Genomic DNA, 21,671 nt, shown 5'->3' on the forward strand with positions numbered 1-21,671 from the left:
GTCATTTCATCATCAATTCTTGTTAATGATAATCACCAATAAAATTATGACATATGGACACAAAATAATGGGTAAAACATATAGCATAACAAGAAACATAAAAAAGGTCAAACATCTACATAACGGATCATTTCTCATTGCCATTACACCTTATTAAGTAAAAATTGATGATGGAAAGACTAATTTGTTCTTGAATCTAATGAAATAGTGGATGGAATCTACCGACGAGGAGTTAATTGGCTAATTTCAAATAGTTTAGATGATTAATTTACCAAAAAAAAAAAAGTTTAGATAGTCAATTTTAACCGAGGTAATAATTCAAGGATCAAATAGCAGTTTATCCTTAAAAATATATATGACTTGGTAGATAAGGTCAATATGTCCCAATTATAAGGTACATTAAAATATATATGACGTAGTGGGAACATATGATTCAAGAATTGATAAGCGTCGAATTCCATCAGCGATTTGAAATTCACTAGAAAATAGAAAAGATTCTAAAGTTTAATTGATAGTAATATGAATTGATTACAAATCTAAGGTCAATATGACATATTTATTATGTATCTTCTTAACCCTACAAATCCTAGGATTTCAAATACGAAAGGAATTAATAATAACAAAATATCAAAAGTGTCACAAAATCTTAAAATTTCATTTTGCGATAGTAAACAATATAATTTAGCTGAACTCTGGCACGTCTTTTCGTTTTTCTTTAAATACATATATTATGGGCTCAAATTTGGCATGCCAGTTAGTCCGCATAACTTGAAAAGTCCAAGATATCTATTTACGGGGTATGGCTGCAGAAAATTATCTATTAACCTTTGAATTATCAATTTTCCAATCACTTTTTGTATTAAATGTTGTCTCCTCCTTTTACTTTCATTGCATGTGAAACAACGTGATTCTTGTCCTACATCAGTCTCTCCCACTTGTAAATAATTCACTGTCAAGTTCATTTTGAAAAGATTTTTGGGTTGACATGAATATTCTTGGTGTTTAGTTAGAATTACAAAGGAACTAATACCATACAAAAGATTAGAATGTGCAACTTGATAATCTAACCTCTTCTTGGCTGAATCTTCTTGCATCCAAATTCAGTTGTTTCTTGTGACTTACAATTTAATTCCATATTCACCTGTTAAGCCTTTACCAAATCAGCTACCAAATCAACATTATCTACAACCATGTCAATCATAATATTTTCAGATATGACAATATTTTGATTTTCATGGAGATATTCCTGTGGGATTTTTTAACGTGCATGATATTTAATTCTTCAATCTTGTTCTCTTTTCTCATATTCTTCTCCACTTGAGAAGAACTTGACCTCTAGTTCTCTTGTATTCGAGATGCCTCTACTTTGGTAGTTTGTTGCTCATCTTCTTTTTGTCTCTCATTCCCCAACACTTGTGGAGTTTCTTGAGGATATCTTATTCAACCCTGATAGGATCAACAACTTTTTCTTCAACGTCTTCCTCCATCATTCTTGGCATATGGGATCATCAAATAATTTTTCGTCCACTACTTTTTCTTTGAAAATAGCGTTTTACGTTCTTAAAAGATACAAATCATATTCAAACGGGACCTATACCTTTACAATAACTCTCTTCATTCTATGACAAGATCAAATATGATTTTTTTCCTTCTTTCTTTCATACCTTTTACAAACCATCCAACTTTCCATGTAGTAATTACGAGTGCGTATGGAAGTGACTTTAACATGCTTAAAATCGTTTATTGTTGGAAGTGTTTTTAGAACAAATCCTTAATAAAATGCTAGTGAATCTTAAAAAATTACTTGAAGTGCTTCCTGCAAGAAGCACATTACTGATGCTCTTCCAAAATGACTTTCAAGTGCTTTTAGAACCTAAAACACTTTCCCCAAAAGCATTTTTCAGTCATGTTACATGTTAAAAGAACTTCCAAATGAGTTATAATTTTTCAACCCCCTCATCCAATCTTTGAATATGTGGGTTGTTTTATGTTGTTGGGCTCCATAGATTGAAGAAATTTTTTAGTGGGTCGCATACACGGCCCTGTACAACATGTGTGTAATATAATTGGTTGGAATTTTTTGTTTTTCAAATTTACAACTAATTATATTATTATACTTAATTATCAAACTATGTTCCGGGCACATTAAAAAAATTAGGAAAACTAATTAAAAGGGTTTCAAAATTTTAAATTTTAACCAAAAACCATGTAAGTTTATTTAATGGTTAGTACAAAGCCCACTTTTAAATGAGCCCAACTGAAATGGCCCAACCTAAATAACAAGCTAATTTGTCAATTTTGCCCCTAACAGTTTTAGGTTAGGCTATGTTAATTAATCTGTTAGTTTAGTTACTTTGAATTAGCACAACTGATTGGAAGGGCACATTTTTGCTAAAATGTTGCAAAGTTCCTCAATCTGTAGATTTTAATTTTTTTCGTGAATTGGGCGAAGGTTTTAAGAGTCAATTTTTTTGAAATCTTGATCTTTGTGTTGTTCATTTAGGTCTTTCGAAGTAAGTATAATTCTTCAATTGAAGGTTTGTTGAAGGTTTTGAGATTTTACTTTTTTTCCGAAACTGAATGTTCTAAGATTTCATTTTGAATTTGTGATCTTCGTTGTTGTTCATTTTTTTCACTGGAGTTCCGTAATTGATCGCCGTTCTTCATAGTTTCGTTGTTTGGAGGTAATTGACACCGCATTACAGGTTCTAAGATTCTAGTTTCATAATTTTTCGAGTTTTTGCATTGACTGATATATTTTGTATTAATTTGTGTTTAAATTACAAGATATCAGGTAGTTGATTCTTTCTTTTCTTTTTTTTTTCTTTTTTTTGAATTTTTCAATTTGGATCTTACTGTCTTGAAGAATTTGCAGGTAAGTCTTGATTTGTTCATCACGCTGTTTTGTGTTTAATTTTTTATAAATAGTGGATGTAGCATTATAATAGTTTATGAAACAGTTGTTATTATAGTACTTTTTAGCTTTTTAATTTTGTTTGTGATGTTTTGTTTTACAAATATTGGGTTTAGTTTTGTAACAGATTACTAAACAGTTTTGGTTGTGTGCTACATTTTATCGTTGTGTGTTTAATTTTCATAAATAGTGGATGTAGTATTATAATAGTTTCTGAACCAGTTGTTATTATAGTACTTTTTAGCTTTTTAATTTTGTTTGTGATGTTTTGTTTTAGAACTATTTAGTTTTTGGTTCATTTGATATGAATATGATTTCTGAAACATTTATTGTTTTGTTTTACAAATATTAGGTTTAGTTTTGCAACAAATTACTAAACAATTTGGGTTGTGTGTTACATTTTGTCGTTGTTTTTTTGTTATATGTATATAATATTTGTGTGCTGATTTGTAATTGTTTGCTTTTTTGGTCATTAGTTATGGAGAATGGTAAATTAGCTCAGTTTACATAATGGTGGTTTATCTGTTGTTTGTTCTAATTCATCAACTTCTACATTCGATTGGATTTGTATTGATATTTGTTCTAGGTTTAAGGGTTTGAGACTTGGTTATTTTTGAGTTACGATATGCTTTGAATGAAGATCCTACTTGTCTCCTAGATTGTGATGCCGATGTTATGAATATGTTGACGGTTCTTGATGTTGTTGGAAAATCCATCATAGAAATATTGGTTATGGATAAATGTGATGGTTATATAGTTCAATTACCTATGGAAAGCATATCTTCATCTTGCCGTACACTAAACTCTATGATTGTTGTTAGTGAAAATGATCATTTAGGGAAGTATGGTTCTCATGGTATCCATAATTGTATGTCATGTGAATGGGATAGTTATATAGAATCAGAGGGGCAAGTTTTTAGGGGAGGTTATGTTGATTTCTGAGATAGGTTGAAGAAGTTTTATGTTGAATGTGGTCTTGATTTGAAGTATTTAAAGAATGAGAAAAATCGCATTAATGCTGAGTGCTTTAGGAAGAAATCTAATGGTTGTCTTTGGCGTGTGTATGCATCCAACTGTGATATTAATGACTTTTTCATTATTCGGAAGTTGCATAATATGCATACATGTAAGGGTATGATTCAAAAGAAGAAAAAAAAAGTTCTTGGACGGCAGTTTCTTGCTTCTTTCATCAAGGACGAAGTTCAATCAAATCCTCTTATTCAACCGAAGGAGATTATTTCAAACTTAAAATAGTTTTATGGATTAGATATTAATTATGCTACTGCATACTTTGGCAAAGAGATGGTAGTTTTTGAACTAAATGGTGATGATGTCAATGTTTATCACCCTTTAAGCTTGAAGTTGTATCAAAGACCAATAGATTTCTTCGTTTGTTTATTGCTTATGATGCATGGATAAAAGGTTTCATATTTTGTCACCCGATGTTATTCTTTGATGGTACTTTTATCAAGAGCAAATATAAGGGCACAATTCTATCTTGCTGTGCAAAAAATGGGAACCACAGTGAGTTAATACTTTCTAACTTTACATTCAATACTATCTATTTTTGTCTTTTTTTTTTCTTTTTCTATTTTTTTTTTTTTTTTGTATATTGTTGTGCAAAAACTTTTCATAAATAGTCGAAGCACAGTTTTACAAAATAGTGCCATGACATTTATACTAGTAGTTCTATCACAGTTTGATAAGTAGTTGATAATTGACTTTATTTATTTCTTTTTGTTGTGCATATATATTTGATTTTATTATTAAATAAAGAAAAAAAAAAGTTGCAGATATACTTCAAACACATTTTAAGAAATAGTTTAATCAGAGTTTCAGAAGTAGTTTATAATATTTTGATAGTACATTTTCCTTTTTGTTGCGTAGAGATTTTTGAGGTTGCTTATGATGTTGATTCAAAAATGATAGCAAATTGGAGATGGTTCTTATCAATATTATATGGTATATTGAGGCCTCAAGTGAGGGTAATCACATTTATGTCTGATAGACATGATGGTATTTTGAAGAGCGTTGTAGAATTCTTTCCCGAGTCTCCACATTCATTTTGTATTGTTTATTTGAAACAGAATGTCAATACTTTATTTCCAAAGGCGGTTGGTGAGAGACTGAAGAAGAAAATGATGAATTTTTTAGCAAATTGTATGTATGCATGAACTGTATCTGATTTTGATGATTGCATGATGGAATTCAAGGATAACGGGCATGAGTATGTGAAGAATTTTTTGTCTAATTTATCAAAAAAGAACTATGTTATTGTCCATTTTCATGGTAAATGAGCAATGCACTTTCAGAATCTTTTTACGACATGGTGTCGAATAGTCGTTGTATGCTAGTTATGGATCTTCTTGAAGACATTAGAGTTCGACAGATGGTTAGTATGGCTGAGAAGAGGATATTTGGTCAGACTATTCATACAATTTTGTGTCCAAAGAAAGAAAATGAGATGAAGTTGTTGTTGAAGAAGGGCATGCATTGGAGGATTAGTCGTTCTGATGTGGATGCTTTTGAAGTTAGGACTGAATGGAATTGGTTTGTTGTTTGTTTGGACGATAGGACATGCTCTTGTGTGCAATGGCAACATAATTGTTTTCCATGTTCTCATGCATTGCAGGTGTTGCAACATGATAATCGTGATGTATTTGAGTATGTTGATCATTACTGGAAAGCAAGCTTTTATCGGGAAACATATCAGTTTGTCATGTATCCATTTCAGATTTGGATAAGCCAAATGTTGATACTGTCATAAATGGTCTGAGGCCTCCAATTATGAAGATTTCGTTTAGAAGACCAAAGAAAAGTAGGATGAAATCCGCTAGTGAAATCAAGGGGACTAAGATGACCATCACTTGTAGCAAGTGTGGATGTTCAGGACATAACAAAGTTTCATGTAAAGTTGTTATACAAGATGGTTGATCTTTTGAGATATGAGAGTTTATTAGTGATATGTAACAGATTTTCATTTTGGAAATTGTTTATTTTTGTTTTGAATTGATATTTTGGAGAATATAATTTTGGTTTTATAACTTTGTTTGGGTATTATATATGAATGCAATGTTTTGAGTATTTCCAATTTTTACGAAATAGTATGTTGAGTTTGATAAATAATTAGTACATAGCCAAGTTTATGGCTTTGTGGTTTCAATATTTGTTTACTATTTTGTTTACATTTGAAATTAGTTGATAGTTATGTGCAATGGCTTTAACTTTATATAAACTCACAGTATGTAATTGGAAGTTTATTGATTTTGATGAAACAGATTTTTCCAGTTTAATAAATAGTTGTTATTTTTTACGAAATAGTGTTGCCAATTTCATCAATAGTTTCCTATGAATGCAGAAATAGTGATGCTTATTTTTAGAAGGAAAAAAAAAAAACCCCCATGTTTATGTCTTTTGATGTTTCAACATCTTATTAATATTAATTTGGTATGTAATTTGGCCATTTTGTTGTCCAACATACATTTATACAAAGTCCACCTTAACACTAAACTTGGCCATTTTGAGTCGAAATAGACTTTAGATTATTAAATGTATGTGAAACCACATTAACACTAAACTTGAACAATAACATTAAGACTTAGTCACAACTCCTCTCCCTTTTTCGAAAGTCCACCTTAACTTGATATTATTAAACTAATTAACTAGCTAATGATCCAAGCATAATGTTAACTAATGATTATGACTCGTTTATTTTCGAAATGGCACCTCTATAAAGTATACTTTTGTATTTGATCAAACCGTTGAAATACAATTTTAAGATTTAGTCATGGAATGTTTTAATTGGCATGTCGTTTTTAATGGAACACATCGAGATATATTGTTATGGACTGTAATGATGTATGTACAACACCATACTACAAACTTAATCACTGGTAAAATGAATACCTTACTACTACTACTACTACTACAAAAACAAAAAAAAGAAAAAAAAAAGAAAAAAAAGAAAGAGAGATCAATATGCATATTGGTATCATATCGAACAATTGATAATTAATTTCCATATTGATCTATTGATACTTCTTATCATCATGTTAATTTGTAAGTTATGTGACACGTTTATGGCTTTTGGATGACGAACTTAATCACTAATAAATAGTTGTTAATTTTTTTACGAAATAGTGTTGATAACTTCAAAAATAGTTGCCTATGGATGTAGATATGCATATTGATCTTGAGTAGTCAAAGTAGTCAAAGTAGCTAAAGTACACTTATTACACAACAGTGCTAAGTTCGTACTTCTAAACTAGAGAAAATGTCAGAACTGCTGAGATTCCTCGAGTGCCACAAAGAGTACAGCTATCTAGGTCCTGGAGGGGCGAAAAACAAAGTTGAGTGGGTCAGCAAAACAAGCTTATACGAAAACCTTTATCTTTGAATATAGTAACCCTTCGCCGTAAAACAAATATAGTTTCCTTTAAAAACATACTAAGTATGTATGTAACCACAAATCTATATCCATATACTAAGAGAATATGCCAAGTCAATGATATATATCAATGCCACAATAATAATAATCATGTGATAATCAAGTATAAACAGTTTGCTCATCATCTAAGCTAGTACACGAGTCGAAGTTGCCTAAAGCAACCTGTACGACAAGACTGGGTGTAATAATGCACTCTAGTACTATAATCACGTGAAGACTAGTGTCGAGGCACGGTCACATACGAGTCGGAATTGCCTAATGCAATCTGTACAACTGGACTGGCACCTAAACTTGGATCCAAGGTGAGCAAACGGTGTAGATGTGAACACACACGTGAAAGACTGGCCCTGGCTTTGGGCGGAGTACCAACACCGGGGTGCAGCAAAATGAGCATATACACATATAAATGTCATGACAATAATATCCCAACTATATAGCAGCATTTATCATAATTATATCACAACATCGAATAATTGGCAATATAAGTGCAAAACTAAAGTAACTACACATTCATGGAAACTATAAATATGTATAGGTATAAAAACAAACTGCCCATTCACAAGTACGTCATTGGATCGTAGTCCCCGAGCCTAGCCTGGCCCCTTAATTCCTCAGGATATGTTTCCCCTATATGTGAAATAACTATAATTAAAGCACATATACGGAAACCTAAATAAAACCCCCATAGTTTGCTCAAACCTAGGGTTTAAATACATGAAATCGATCTACTTGACATCACGAACATCCTCAAATTTTTAGAAATAATTTTGGACCTTGAACGCGCCCCCACATGCGGCTTAACCCTAACAGAGGCCTAATGCCCGTTAGGAATATTCTGTTAAATCCTTAACAGAGGTTAACGGCATTACCTGATGCTGTTAGAATATTCCGTCAACCTTGACGGAATATTCTCCTTCTTCTCTGGTGAGTCCTATCATCCGCTGTCGTCGTCCACTGCCAGCGTCACCGTCTGCAACTCAATTCTCGCCGATTTCTGGAAAATTTTCAAACTTGCATAATTTCTTCATTTCTCAACTACTTTCGACCTACTTTATATGGATTTGGAGCTCATGAAGAGTAGAATCACGTTATGCCTGTTTGGAGTCCAAAAAGTGGATGGAGGTGGTCAAAAATCACCTTGAAAGTTTCGGCCAAAAGTGAACTCCTCGAAACTTGGTTGTTTCGACGTTGATTCTTCACCCAAAACTTCACTAAGGACCTCAAGGAGTTGAATAGAAGCCTTAAAGTTCCTAAAAGCATGTAACTCGGTCACAAACACGTCGAACTCAAAACACTGAGTTTGGACCTCACGAGTTCGACGTTGAAAACTCGTCCATTCTAGGTTTTAATGGTATGGTTGTGCTCATGAAGGTGAGATGAGCACAAAGAAGTGGTTTTTAGGTTCAATCTGCAAGCTTTGAGGCTTGTTTGTGGTGTTGCAAAGAAGAAGAGAGTTTACAGGAGAGAGAAAGAGTGAGATATTTTCTTGCTTTTTCTGATTGGATGCCGTGTAGAAGGAAATGATAGGATTGGTGGGAGATTTGAGGGACTTGATTGGTGAGTGACATAAAGGGAAGGGCACGGGTAGGATAAATAGAAAACTAGGGATAAGTTTTTTGATTTTCTACAGTAAAAGGAAATCGAAATCTATTCGTAATAGTGTTTCTATACTAATAAAAATCCATGTACACTCGTAACAACGTGTACAACTTAAATGCGAGAGTGAGAAATAAAATAAAAGGGATATAAATATGTCCACATCACTTGTCAAAAAAAAGGGCATAATAGTCAATTCACATACTTAGGGAGAAATTACATAGAAAATTAGGGACGGGTCGTCACACTTTTTATGGATATAGAACAATATAACCACACTATTTATATGGAAATGGATCAAAACCGAAAATTATTTCTAGAATTTAAGCATAATAACCTAACTATTTTGTGAAATTGAAGAAAAATAACCCTAAAATTTTTTGAGTTGATCTAAAACAATATAACCCAAACTAACTGTGGATTTAAGGTAAAAATAACACACAATATTGCTTGAACTATCCTAAAGTTAAACATGAAATTGAAGAATAGTAGTAAACACACAAAATTTCAGTTTCGAAAAAATTTTGCTTAGTTATCAAAATCCAGTAAAAGTAAAACTAATTGATTAGTTAAACATGAAACTGAAGAATAATAGCAAACACACAGAATTTCAATTTCAATTTCTGATTAAAAATTGATAGATTATATGGAATCATGAACATGCAAACAAGGATTTCATTTTAGTACCTTTTGTTTGGAGGCAACTTGTTGCTCATTGTGAACTTGTTGCTCGTCAAGAATTTGTTGCTTGTTGGAATTTGTTGTTCTTTTGCCATTATTGTGTAGATTTTGGTTTGTAATTTGGAATTTGAAGTTGGAATTGGGTTTTGCCGAAAGGAATTTGAATTGGTTTCTTTTTGCTGGTTTGTAGGTGGTGGTTGGTGCAATTAATGGCGGTGCAGTGGTGAATTGAATGTGGTAACCGTATGTTTGTAATGGGCTTGAGTTAAAGTTCCGTCAGGGTCATTTTTGGAATACTAATTGTTATGCGAGTTGGACATTTATTTGAGCCCGCGTTTTTTGTTTTTAAAAGGCTTGGTTTATGTCCTTACGATTAAAACTTAAACCCTTTTTATTAAATAATAATTGGGGTTTTTTATTATCACTCCACATTATGTTGAATACACCCCATTTTAAAATTTAATATTTAATGAGTTATATACCTTAATGTAAATGACAATTTCGACCTTATAAAGTTTTTAAAGTAAAATTAAAAAAAAAAAAAAAAAACTCTAAATACACCCCAAATCACTTTTAACATAGATATCCTACGATTAATTATCTTCAACTCTCAAAACCACTCTTACCTTCCTCCATTAGATGTAACAATTTATCGTGTTAAATTGCTGTCTCAAGTTTGGCAAAGAGACATGGCTATCTCATTCACCAGAAACCTGTACTTTGTAACAAGAATCAGAAGAAAAAAAATCGTTCTTATTAGACTTGTCCAAAAAGCATACAATTTTCAATTTGCAGATTTCTAAGATTAGTTTGGGCTTACTTTCTGTCAGACCTTTTAAATACCTCGGAATGTTTCATACAACAACAATCTTTTATATATGTTTTATTTTATTAGTGGTTTTAATAAAAAAAAAATTGGGTAAACATGGTTTCACAGTAACTAAGTTCTAATGGTAAGGGAGGAAACTAATATTAATGCTTTATTTCTTTTGATGTGGTTAGAATTTTGTAAAGCAATGGAGGGAAGTAGCAAATTTTAAAAGGTTTAGGCAATCTCATGCAGAATATTATAGTAGTTTTCTGTAGCTTTTTGCCAAAAATTTTCATGATTTTTTCATTATCAAAGAGTAGGCTAGCTTTTGGAAAAGTATAAAGCAATCCAAAAATAGAATTCATGAAGTTAATGCAGGACCATTATGCTATGCATTTATAGATCCCTTTTCGTTACAAAGTGATGGATTGTAAAATATTTTTTTCCGTTAATGGTGGATTCTCAAATATATATGCTTATTTTTTGAAAGCAAAGAGAAACAACATAGAAACCACCTATTCGAAGAAACAAGTAAGATATTTGGTTGATCTTATGTATTTGCACCGAAGATGTGAAGAGTGTGGGGTGTATGTAGAAAATGTGGGGTTTATGTAGGGAATTTAAGGTGTATGCTGAGAGTTGGGATGTGAGGGTATTGTGGGAAAACATGTGGGGTGTATTAAGATACATTTAAATTAAAAAGCAATTATTGAGTGCATTCAATAATATATGAAATGTTAGTATAACAAATCATAATAATTTATAGTAGTTTTTTGTTAAATTAAAGTTAGTCTAAACCCTTTTCGTTAACGCATCCTAAAAAATTTCTCCTTAAATTAGACTCCTTCGTCAATAGCCTAAGAAAAAAACTTCTTTTAAGCCGGCCCACAGGAAAAATTGAATTTTGAATGATGTGTGTGTGTTGTGTGTAGACGGAATGTAAGCAAAAGAACTTTGATTGGTATAAAAATCTCTCATTCTTTCCGGTTGCCCTTCCTCTTCCCTCTTCCTCACCGTACTCTCCTAGTCTTTCCAAAATCCAGAGTTCACACACTTCTTTTGACAAAGGGAGTGATTCAAATATGGCAAACTCCTACAGGCGGCGGAGGTCTCCCATCGCCCTCTAGGGTTTCTCTCTAATTTCTGTAAGTACTCTCTCTCTACTCTTCAATTCCTTATTTAGGGTTTCCTAATTATTCATTTTTAATGTTTCCTTCTCTCTGTTTCTGTATGTTTGTTTCTTCAATTCAGTGAATAGGGCTTAGGGTTACATTTTTATTCAGCTATGTGTTTGTGCTTTTAATTGTATGAGTGAGAATCATACTATGTTTTGTGGGTAATTGAGAATTTGAGTTGGGTTTTCTTGTATCGTAGAAAACTTTGAGCTTTTATGCCCCAAAATAATTCTACTATTTTACTTCATGAGTGTGATTTGAAGTACTTGTGGTTGCTTAATTATGTATTTCTTGATAATTTGTATGGCTCAATTGGTGTCCTGACTTATGGTAAGGGTCTACATGTTGTTTATTGAGTTAATAAGGGGTGATAGCATTCCTTTCACCACTTGTGATTAAATTTGGCAACAATTAGTAACAAATTGGCGGTTTTAGAAGATACAAAGGTTGATTTCTTGATTCGTCAATTGTATCACATCATTTGTTTCCAACCACATAGAACGGTTGGTTCTTTTCTTTTTCTAATAACTAGTTGATCTTAAATTACTTCAGTTAGTCTAAGAATGAAATACCTTAAATTGAGGCATGCCTTCAACTTCAAGGCAAGAAGAAGAGAAGAAGGGAAATGAGAAAATAGAAAATAAAAAGGTTAAGAGGAATAGCATTAACATAGATAGAATAGAAAATTCTCTAAGCCGCATGGACTATTGTTCGTAAGTTAGGAGGAGTCGTCAATGTCAAAGTTGTTGACTGATGAATGGTATATATATTCTCATTTCGCATCATCCCTAACCTTTGCCCCCACTGACACGCAAACTTGCTTCACATGATCGTCATCTTCCGCCTTCTAACTATAGTACCAAGCCTCTCACAAAATCTTCAATGGCCCTTTTTTGTAGTTCAAAAGAGTCGACTGGCCCAACTCTATTTGCTAGCCCCGACTAAACCCACCCAAATCTCGCACTAGTTGTTCTGCTTCTCAGTTATCTCCCGTATCATAGGCCCTCCTCCTCCTCCGTTGCAAAACCCTCAAGTGCGTTCACTACCGTCCAATCTAGGGTTACTAGCTTTCAATAATCGATATTCAGATGCAAAATTAATTGCATTGACATACTCCAAGTACTTTTTTCACTCCTTCCCTCATATTTGTTTCCACGAAAAATTTACCATATTGGCGTATTAATGTGTTATATATTTATGTGTGTATTGAAGGATAAAGTACTTACTCGAACATATTTTTGTTTCTCTTATTGTTGAGATAGAAATTTGATTGGAAACAGTAAGGGAGAGATAATAGGAGTGTTGTGGAAGTAGAAGGGGAGAGTAGGAGGAGCAATGCTGATGGGGTTGGGATGGGTGGGTGCGATTTTGGTAGGAGCTAATTGGCTTGCTTTGGGGTATTGCTTTGGCGTGCATTACCCTCCTGCTCACATTATTTTCTTAGCTAAACTCGCTAAGCAAGCTGCACTTGCCAATGATTCTAATAATGGAAAGAATAAGACGAAGAAGAATAAGCAGAATAAGGACAAGCCCAAAGACCCTCTAGAGATTGAAAACCTCGTCGACATTCTTGAAGATTTCAAAATGGTATCGCTTTAAGTTTCATCTGTCTCTTTTCCTTTAATACTTGATGATTTCAAAACACTGATTCGCTGCATTATATTTGACAATATTGGATTGCTACACCTATGTTTTTAGTTGTTTGTTTCCGTATTCCTTTAGTTTGTGGCAGGATGTGCATGTGCGACCTATTCACTTTCTTGATTGTTTTCTTCAGGTTTTGGTGGTCAGGAATGATATAAAGATGGGTAAAAGGAAAATTGCGACTTAATCAGGTAGTTATAGATACTTTTTGCTTTCCTTTTGTGTTTGGTGCACTAAAATTCAAACTCTTTATCTGAATGTTTGTGTTCATCATTTAGCCATGCGACTTTAGGCCTCTATAAAAAGGTCCTCCATCGAGCACCACAAGCTTTAAACGGTAAACCAACACACTACTCTGTGATTTTTTTCCCTGTTGAACAATGTGGGATTTTACATACCTTTCGTGTAATGGTGTTGTTTCAATCCGCAGGTGGGAGATGTGTGCACAGCCTAAAGTTGTAGTGAAAATAGAAAGTGAAGAAGATATGCTAGTTTTGCAAGTCAGTATTTATACAAATCTTTCTATATTTTCGGTGAGTGCAACTTTATGGTTGATGTACAAATCATTATGGGTTTTGACAGGAAAGGGCTAAATCGCTAATTTACAGACACACATTACAATTAATGCTGGCAGGACTCAGATTGCACCAAGTCAGTTCCTTACATTTCTATAGCTGAGATTAATCTGGATTTTAATATTTTAAGCTTTTGGTGATGTCTATGTCAGTATTGCCAATCAAATAAAACACTATGTTCACTCACAAAAATTTCGATATATTACTAAGAAGTGGAGGCTTTCAACATCACAACTTGAGAAAGATTGAATTAAGCGGATCAGCATAATGTCTCGAACAGTGGGAGTTTCCAAGTTTTGTGTACCGCCATTCTCTTTGAAGTTTTTTAACTGTATAATCATGTTGTTTTCTGATTACTGCTGTAAACAGATATGCTCTAACTTGTTTTATTTGTTCCCCATATGCGCCATGAAATTTATATTCTTCACTAGTTCTTATTCAGTTAACCATCCAATGTTACTTATTTGGTCCAATGTTTTCTTCCAGATTCAAGGACAGTGATGTTTATTCTTGGTATGTTTGTCTTCTCCATTATCTTGTCTTTTGATGAGACTTTTTAATTTGTACCCAGAGATCACTTACGTATAGAAGGAATTTTGTAAGTCTTTAAGTATAGTCCCCATGCGCGAGAGGTTGTCAACTTAGATTGGGAGTTTGGGAGGCCAAGCCCCTCTATATTATGTTGGTAGGATATTGTGTAGGAGAGGTTTTGAGCTTGTGAATGTAGCATACCAAAGTCTTATGTCTGACAAAATCTTCAAAAAATATCAAAATGGAACTTAGATTTTCCCTCATTGTTTTACCGCTACTTGACTTATTCCAAATTTCCAACACTTGTGTGCAGGACTAGTTGAAGTAGTTGATGATGTAGTAGGTGGATTGAAGCTCTTGTAGTTTTCTTGATTTCAATGGTGTTTATCTTATTGCAATGTGAGTTTCAAGGATATGAGTTGAGTCATTGCCATGGGCAGCAACATCAACCATACCGGAAGAAAATTGGTCCAAGTTCATATTCGAATATCCATTATCTGAAGGACCCCAACTTAGAAATACACTTGTGTCCTATCCCAAGGATTGATTATGATGATGAAAAATTGCTGAAATTGCATTATTTATTATCATTATGAAACTTATACTGTACTACTGTGAGGATACTATTTTTTCGAGTTTTTCCATTGCTTGGCATTGAAATTGAATTCAAAACATAAGCGATGTTCCTGGTTTTGGGTTTGGTAGCATTGTCTCGTCATCTTATCAATGTTTGGTTCTCTTAACTCTATTTTCTTGTTAAGTTTTTGGACAATGATAAAAAAAGCTTTGTAAGGCGACGTTGCAAACGTAACGTATACTCTCTACAGATATTGGCTATTTCAATTTACATGATCCTGATAGAGCACAAGAAGCATGGAACAGTAAGTGATTCACAAATTACAACTGCAACTGATCCTCCAACCATCACTGTCTCCATATTTGCTGTTTCTGTTTTTAATCATTTTTAGAAAGAAAGCCGTATTTATCGAAGGAAAATTAAACAAAATAAAAAATAAAATGATAATAATCGTCACCTTTGCAACTAATACTCCTTATAGATATTGGCTGTTCCAATTTACATGATCCTGATAGAGCACAAGAAGCATGGAACAGTAAGCGATTCACAAATTACAACTGCAACTGATCCTTTGGCCATCACTATCTCCATATTTATTGTTTGTTACCTGAGAGGTTCGAACTCTCATGGGAGATTCCCATGCACCTAGCAAGCACACGCCTTAACCACTCGTCCAATGCGACTGTTGATGATGTTGTATTATTCTTTATTCCAACAAGTAAACCAATATCTGAAGTTGAATAAGCTAGAAGTGGACAATAAGAAATTGTTGTGATGATCATTACGTATCAAAACACAAACACAAAAATGAGAATCTCATCATTCTTTCAACTTCCAGTCAAATAAATAGAAAAATCACTCAAAAACGTTGTTATGTTATACATAAGCAAAAGTGAGAGAGTGAACATTTGTTAGCAGTCGAAGTAGAACGAGTCACATTATTTATTTTTGTAACTGTACCAGACAATGAATGCAGGTAAAGTAAAAAAAGAGGGCGAGGGAGATTGGTACTATTACTTTCTACTTTTGTTCCTTGTGTAAGGGAAAGAGTTGGCACAAATTGTTTACTGATATATGTAGATAGAAGGGCGGGAGGTAATCTTTATATTACAAGAGGTAATCTTTATATTACAAAGGTCCATTTATATAGGGAAGCCTTACATCCGTAGGAAACAATGGTATGAATGAAAAGTCATCATCTATCTTAACAATTCTTCTCCCTAAGACTTTTCCACCTTAAGCTTTTGATTCTTGTCAAAAGAGAATGCTTTGAATGATGATTTTATACAAGGTGTACAACCCTAATGTAATAGGAAGAAAACTAATTACACGAGATTATAGGAGATTACACGAAATTGATATCAATTAGGAATCCTACCTAAATTACAAAGTCAACACTCCCCCTCAAGTTGGTGCATATATGTTACTCATGCCCAACTTGTATAAGAAACTTGAAAACTTATGACTTGAAATAGCCCTCATGAGGATATCTGCCAACTGATCTTCTGTTCTTATTGTCGGTAGCTCAATTATTTTTTCTTCTAATTTTTCTTTGATGAAGAACCGATCAAATTCAACATGCTTTGTTCTATCATGTTGAACCGGATTATGTGCAATGTCACGGGTAGCTTTATTATCACAAAATAATTTTATGGGCTGATCATGTAGTATACCCAAATTGCGAAGCAGAAGCCTAAGCCACAAAATTTCACAAATCCCCAAAGCCATACCTCTATATTCAGCTTCTGCAATGGAACGGGCAACCATATTTTGTTTTTTACTTCTCCATGTAACCAAGTTACCCCCAACAAATGTAAAGTAACTTGATGTTGAGTGCCTATCGTCAATTTAACCTGCCCAATCTGCATCAGTATAGCCTTCAACTCTAAGGTGATTATTTCTCTTAAACAAAATTCCTTTGCTGGGACTTCCCTTCAAATATCTCAAAATTCTCATCACTGCATTCATATGTTGTTCTTCAGGATCATGCATGTATTGACTCACTACACTTAAGGCATAAGCAAGGTCCGGCCTTGTGTGTGCCAAGTACATTAAATGACCTACTAACCTTTGGTATCTCCCTTTGTCAACTAGTACTTGATTAGGATCAACACTAAGCTTCAATCCTTCCTCTAATGGTGTAGCTACTGGTTGACAAGTTAACATGCCGGTTTCGTGCAACAAATCAATAATATACTTCCTCTGCGACAAGAAAATTCCTGAACTGCTTCTCGATTCCTCAATCCCCAAAAAATATTTCAAGGATCCAAGGACCTTCATCTCAAATTCTGTAGAAAAATATCTTTCCAAGGCTGCATGTTCTTCTGGGTTATTACTTGTTACCACCATATCATCTACATGAACAATAAATGCAGTAAGTTTCCCATTTTGTCTTTTCAGGAACAAAGTATAATCGGAGTTACTTTGTTTGTGGGCAAATGCTTTCATAGATTTTGTGAATCTTCCAAACCATGCCCAAGGGGACTGCTTTAAACCATACAAGGATTTCTTCAACTTGCACACTTTTCTTTTGTATTTATTTGGAGCATTACATCTCGGTGGAAGATCCATATAAATCTCTTCTGTCAAATCTCCATTGAAAAAGGCATTCTTCACATCGAATTGTTATAAGGGCCAATTAAGATTTGCAACCAAGGACAACAAAACACGAATTGTGTTGATCTTGGCTATATGTGCAATATGTGTAGTCGATTCCATATTTTTGAGTGTATTCTTTCGCTACCAGTTTTTCCTTGAAATGATCCACCGTCCCATCTGCTTTGTATTTCACAGTATAGACGCATTTGCATCCCACATGTTTCTTGCCAACTGGCAAGTCTGTGATCTCCCAAGTAGCATTCTTCTTCAAAGACTTTAACTCTTCATTCATTGCTGCTTGCCAACGTGGATCAGCTAAAGCCTGCTACACACTGTTAGGAATAGATACAATAGATAATTGATGTACAAATGACTTATTTGATTTTGATAGGTGACTGGTAAACACATAATTACTTAAAGGGTATAAGACATTAGATTCAGGGTTAGGCTTATTCACCAGATACCTAGTTTTGTATTTGGGGTCAGCTTCATAAGTAAGCTTACTAATACCTCGGTTGACACGGTCAGGGAGACGACGTGGTGGTGGTGCATCCGAGATCGAAGACGACTGATTATGGTTATCGGGGCTGAAGGGTGGCGAGATTGGCTGTGAGGCAGCGAGCGACACTGAGTTGTCCGGTGGTGAGGAAACTGGCAATGAGCTTTCAAGCGGAGAGGAAAACAGTGAGTTATCTTGCAATGTCAACTCCTCCCTTTCAAAGTTTTCATCATTATTTTCATGTGAATGATCACCACTTGTCTCCAAGACATTACCACTTAATTCCAAGTCATTCATAACATTATTTTCTTGTGAATGATCACCACTTGTTTCCAAAACATCACCATTTCAATCCAAATCATTCACTCCGTCTATATCCGGCATAGTATAATCAAGAGTTTGAACTTCTGTCTAATGCTCCCCCTGAAGGGAAAACTCAGGATTGGCAAAGTACATATCATTATCATGAAACGCAACATCCATAGTGACAAACAACTTTTTCGTCAGAAGGTGATAACAATGGTAACCTTTTTGACTTGATGCATACCCCACAAACACACTTCGTAGGGCCCAAGGTTCAAGATTACTTCGCTGTTGTTTATGAAGATGAACGAAGGCCACACAACCAAACACATAAGGTGGAAGATTAGGGACTGCAGGGGCATCAACATGTGAAGAAAGTGCCTGAAGGGGTGTTTGAAAATCAACTGTTCTGGATGGAACACTATTAATGAGATACGTAGCTAAGGTGAGAGCTTCTCCCCAATAGGATAACGGGAGACGCGCCTCGAGCAAAGAAGCACGAAAAACCTCCAGAAGCTGACGGTTTTTGAGTTCGGCAACCCTATTTTGTTGTGGAGTATATGGACATGTAGTTTGATGAATGATGTGATATAAAATAACACACAAATTAAACCCTATAATTGTAGTATGTGTAAGTAAGGATCGTTCTAGGCCGGGGATTAGAAAGGATGCTAATCTACTCAAATTAGACTCAAAAAGACTAAACTAGACTCTAATGACTTAAAACAAACTAGAATGACTCAAAACAGAAACTAATGATTACTTTGGACGAATTCTAACTTAACTTTGCCTCAAAACACTAAAAAGAAACAAATTAAAACAGGTTCTAACTAAGTAAACACGAAATATTAAAGGGGGATTGGTTTTGACGAAATTAAAGTAAAAGCAAACAGATTTAAAGACTCTAAACAATTTGGACGAAATTGGGTGTTTAAATGGGTGAATGGCGAGCTAGAGGGTTCATCTCCACACATGACACATATGCATACAAATTGATTCCCAGTTCTTATTCCTATAAACCATGAATGACAACGTCCCAGATTAATCGTGAACAGCACTAATTAACCCTCAGATTTTTCTTAAGTCATTGAATTGGATGGATAACGCATCGGCAACCAAATTATTCTTCAATAGTTCCCTACATGAACATCATAATAGAGATACATATAAAAGATGATTAAGTTCTATGAAAATCATAAGCATTGACAAGGCATTCCTAACCATGAACTGCATGATACTCTTGCCATGGATTTACTTAACACAATTGTGACTAACAACCTCCACTACTTATAAATATAAGTTCATAACGATTAGGTGAAATTCCCTTATATTTTAGCATCAAATTCATGCATGCAAACTAAGTAGGCCTCCTTAATCAACATACAAGAATAAGTTATCAATCAAACAGATAAGTAAATCGCATTCATGTTTTACGAAACAATAACTGGAGGAAATCAATTCATATCACATATATATTCATGGCTTTGAATCCACCTCTAGCTAAAACGAGGTTAGTTCCTCATGTTCGCACTTAAACAAAGATAATTTAAATTAAACATTGAAAGCAAAAGATAGAATACACCTAAGACGTTCCAGCAATCCAAGCTTGAATGGCAGGGCACGGCTCCAAGGGTCTCCTCTCTTTTCTCCTTGCAAAGCTGCGGCACAATGAGAGATTTATGTGTATGATGGATATGTGTTGTGAATTGTGGTGAGAGATGGGTGATGAATGAATGTTGCGGCACCAAGTATTTATAGGGAGAAGGGAGGGCACGGCAGGCTGAAAAGGAGGGGAATTAGGACTCCAAATCATCAAGGAAAAATGACACTTCTTATTCAGATTCCAAGGAGGAAAAGGAATGGTCCTTGCGGCATAGATTTAGGGATAGGGATAGGGCTTCTAGAAACCTGATATAAAGTTATCCTAATGTCATTTAGATGTCTTCCTTGCAGCTAGAATTAAGGTAGCAAATGATTAGGATAGGATAGGATAAGATAAGGTTGGATAAGATAAGGTAATTTGGATAATGTTTCCCTTTTTATAGCTGATTCCTTATCTTCCAAGTCTTGAATTAATTTTTCCAGACATTAATCACATTCCTAGCCTCTTTTAATCTTCAAAAATGTTCATCCACCTTGCTCCATGCATGTGTTATCCATTCTAAACCCAAAACTGCTCTAAAGAGCTCCAAATTGCACTTTCTTGCCGACTTTGTCATTTTGACCTACAAACACACGAAAATGGCTTAAAACACTATAATAAATAGAAACTAACTATTTCAAAACAAGAAAACAAGCAAACTTAGTCGCATAAATATGCTCCTATCAATGAACAATCTCATGATGATCAAGAAAGGCACGAAGTTTAGAGTTAACATATTCTCCACCATTATCACTCATGAGAACCTATATTTGTGACTTATAATGTACTTGTACCATTTTGTAAAACTGCTGAAATAAAGAAGTAACTTCGCTTTTGGATTTCATCAAACAAACCCAAGTCATACATGTGCAATCATCAATAAAGGTAACGAACCAATGAGCACCACCAAATGTAGCAGTTTTAGATTAACCCCAAACATCAAAATGAATTATCTTAAATGGAAGAGAACTTTTATTCAAACTAGACCGAAACAAAGCACGATGACTTTTAACTAGTTCACAAACACCACATTTAAAGCTAGAAACATCATGCTTAACAAATAGGCTAGGAAACAACCTCCGTAAATAGCCGAAAGAAGAATGTCCAAGTTGACGATGCCACAACCAAACCTCCGAAACTTTATTCTTCTCACCCTGAGATCCACAACAAGAGCTTGAGTCAACATTCGGGTATTGTCCGATGTCAGCTCCAAGTAGTAGAGCTTCCCTTTCCTAATACCATAACCAATCGTCTAGTGAGTTTGAATGTCCTTAAAAACACAAAAGGAAGGCCAAAAAATCACAAGGCAATGTAGGGCGACAATTATTTGAGTAACAAATAATAAATTATACTCAAGAGAAAGAACAACAAGTACATAGTCAAGATTAAGGGTATCAGAGAGTGAGACATCGCCTTCCCCAATAACGGGGGCAACATTACCATTGGCAACACTAACGACAGTTTTGGTGGATGGTTTTAGGGTTTGTACCTGTCTAGAATCACAAGTCATATGTTCAGTAGTACTATAATCAATTATCCATGACCTATTTGTAATAGATGCATAAACATTTAATACCTTACCATTGTTACCTATATGATCAGAATTTACCTTGACTTCGGCAATCAATGCACGCGACTTGTTATAACGAGGGTCATGAGTCTTGTCCCAACTATTAGG

General features: G+C 34.2%; 1 non-coding gene across 1 annotated transcript; it reads left to right on the forward strand.

Moving 5' to 3' along the window:
* Positions 1–11,130: 11,130 nt before the first annotated feature.
* Positions 11,131–15,078, forward strand: LOC137716832 (uncharacterized). The gene is made up of 8 exons (XR_015956748.1): positions 11,131–11,594; positions 12,887–13,211; positions 13,402–13,448; positions 13,535–13,603; positions 13,696–13,768; positions 13,851–13,919; positions 14,330–14,356; positions 14,688–15,078. It is a non-coding gene; the product is annotated as an uncharacterized LOC137716832 (transcript).
* Positions 15,079–21,671: the final 6,593 nt, after the last annotated feature.

This window comes from Pyrus communis, chromosome 15, assembly GCF_041283825.1.
Source record: "Pyrus communis isolate YQ-2024b chromosome 15, ASM4128382v1, whole genome shotgun sequence".
NCBI lineage: Eukaryota > Viridiplantae > Streptophyta > Magnoliopsida > Rosales > Rosaceae > Pyrus > Pyrus communis.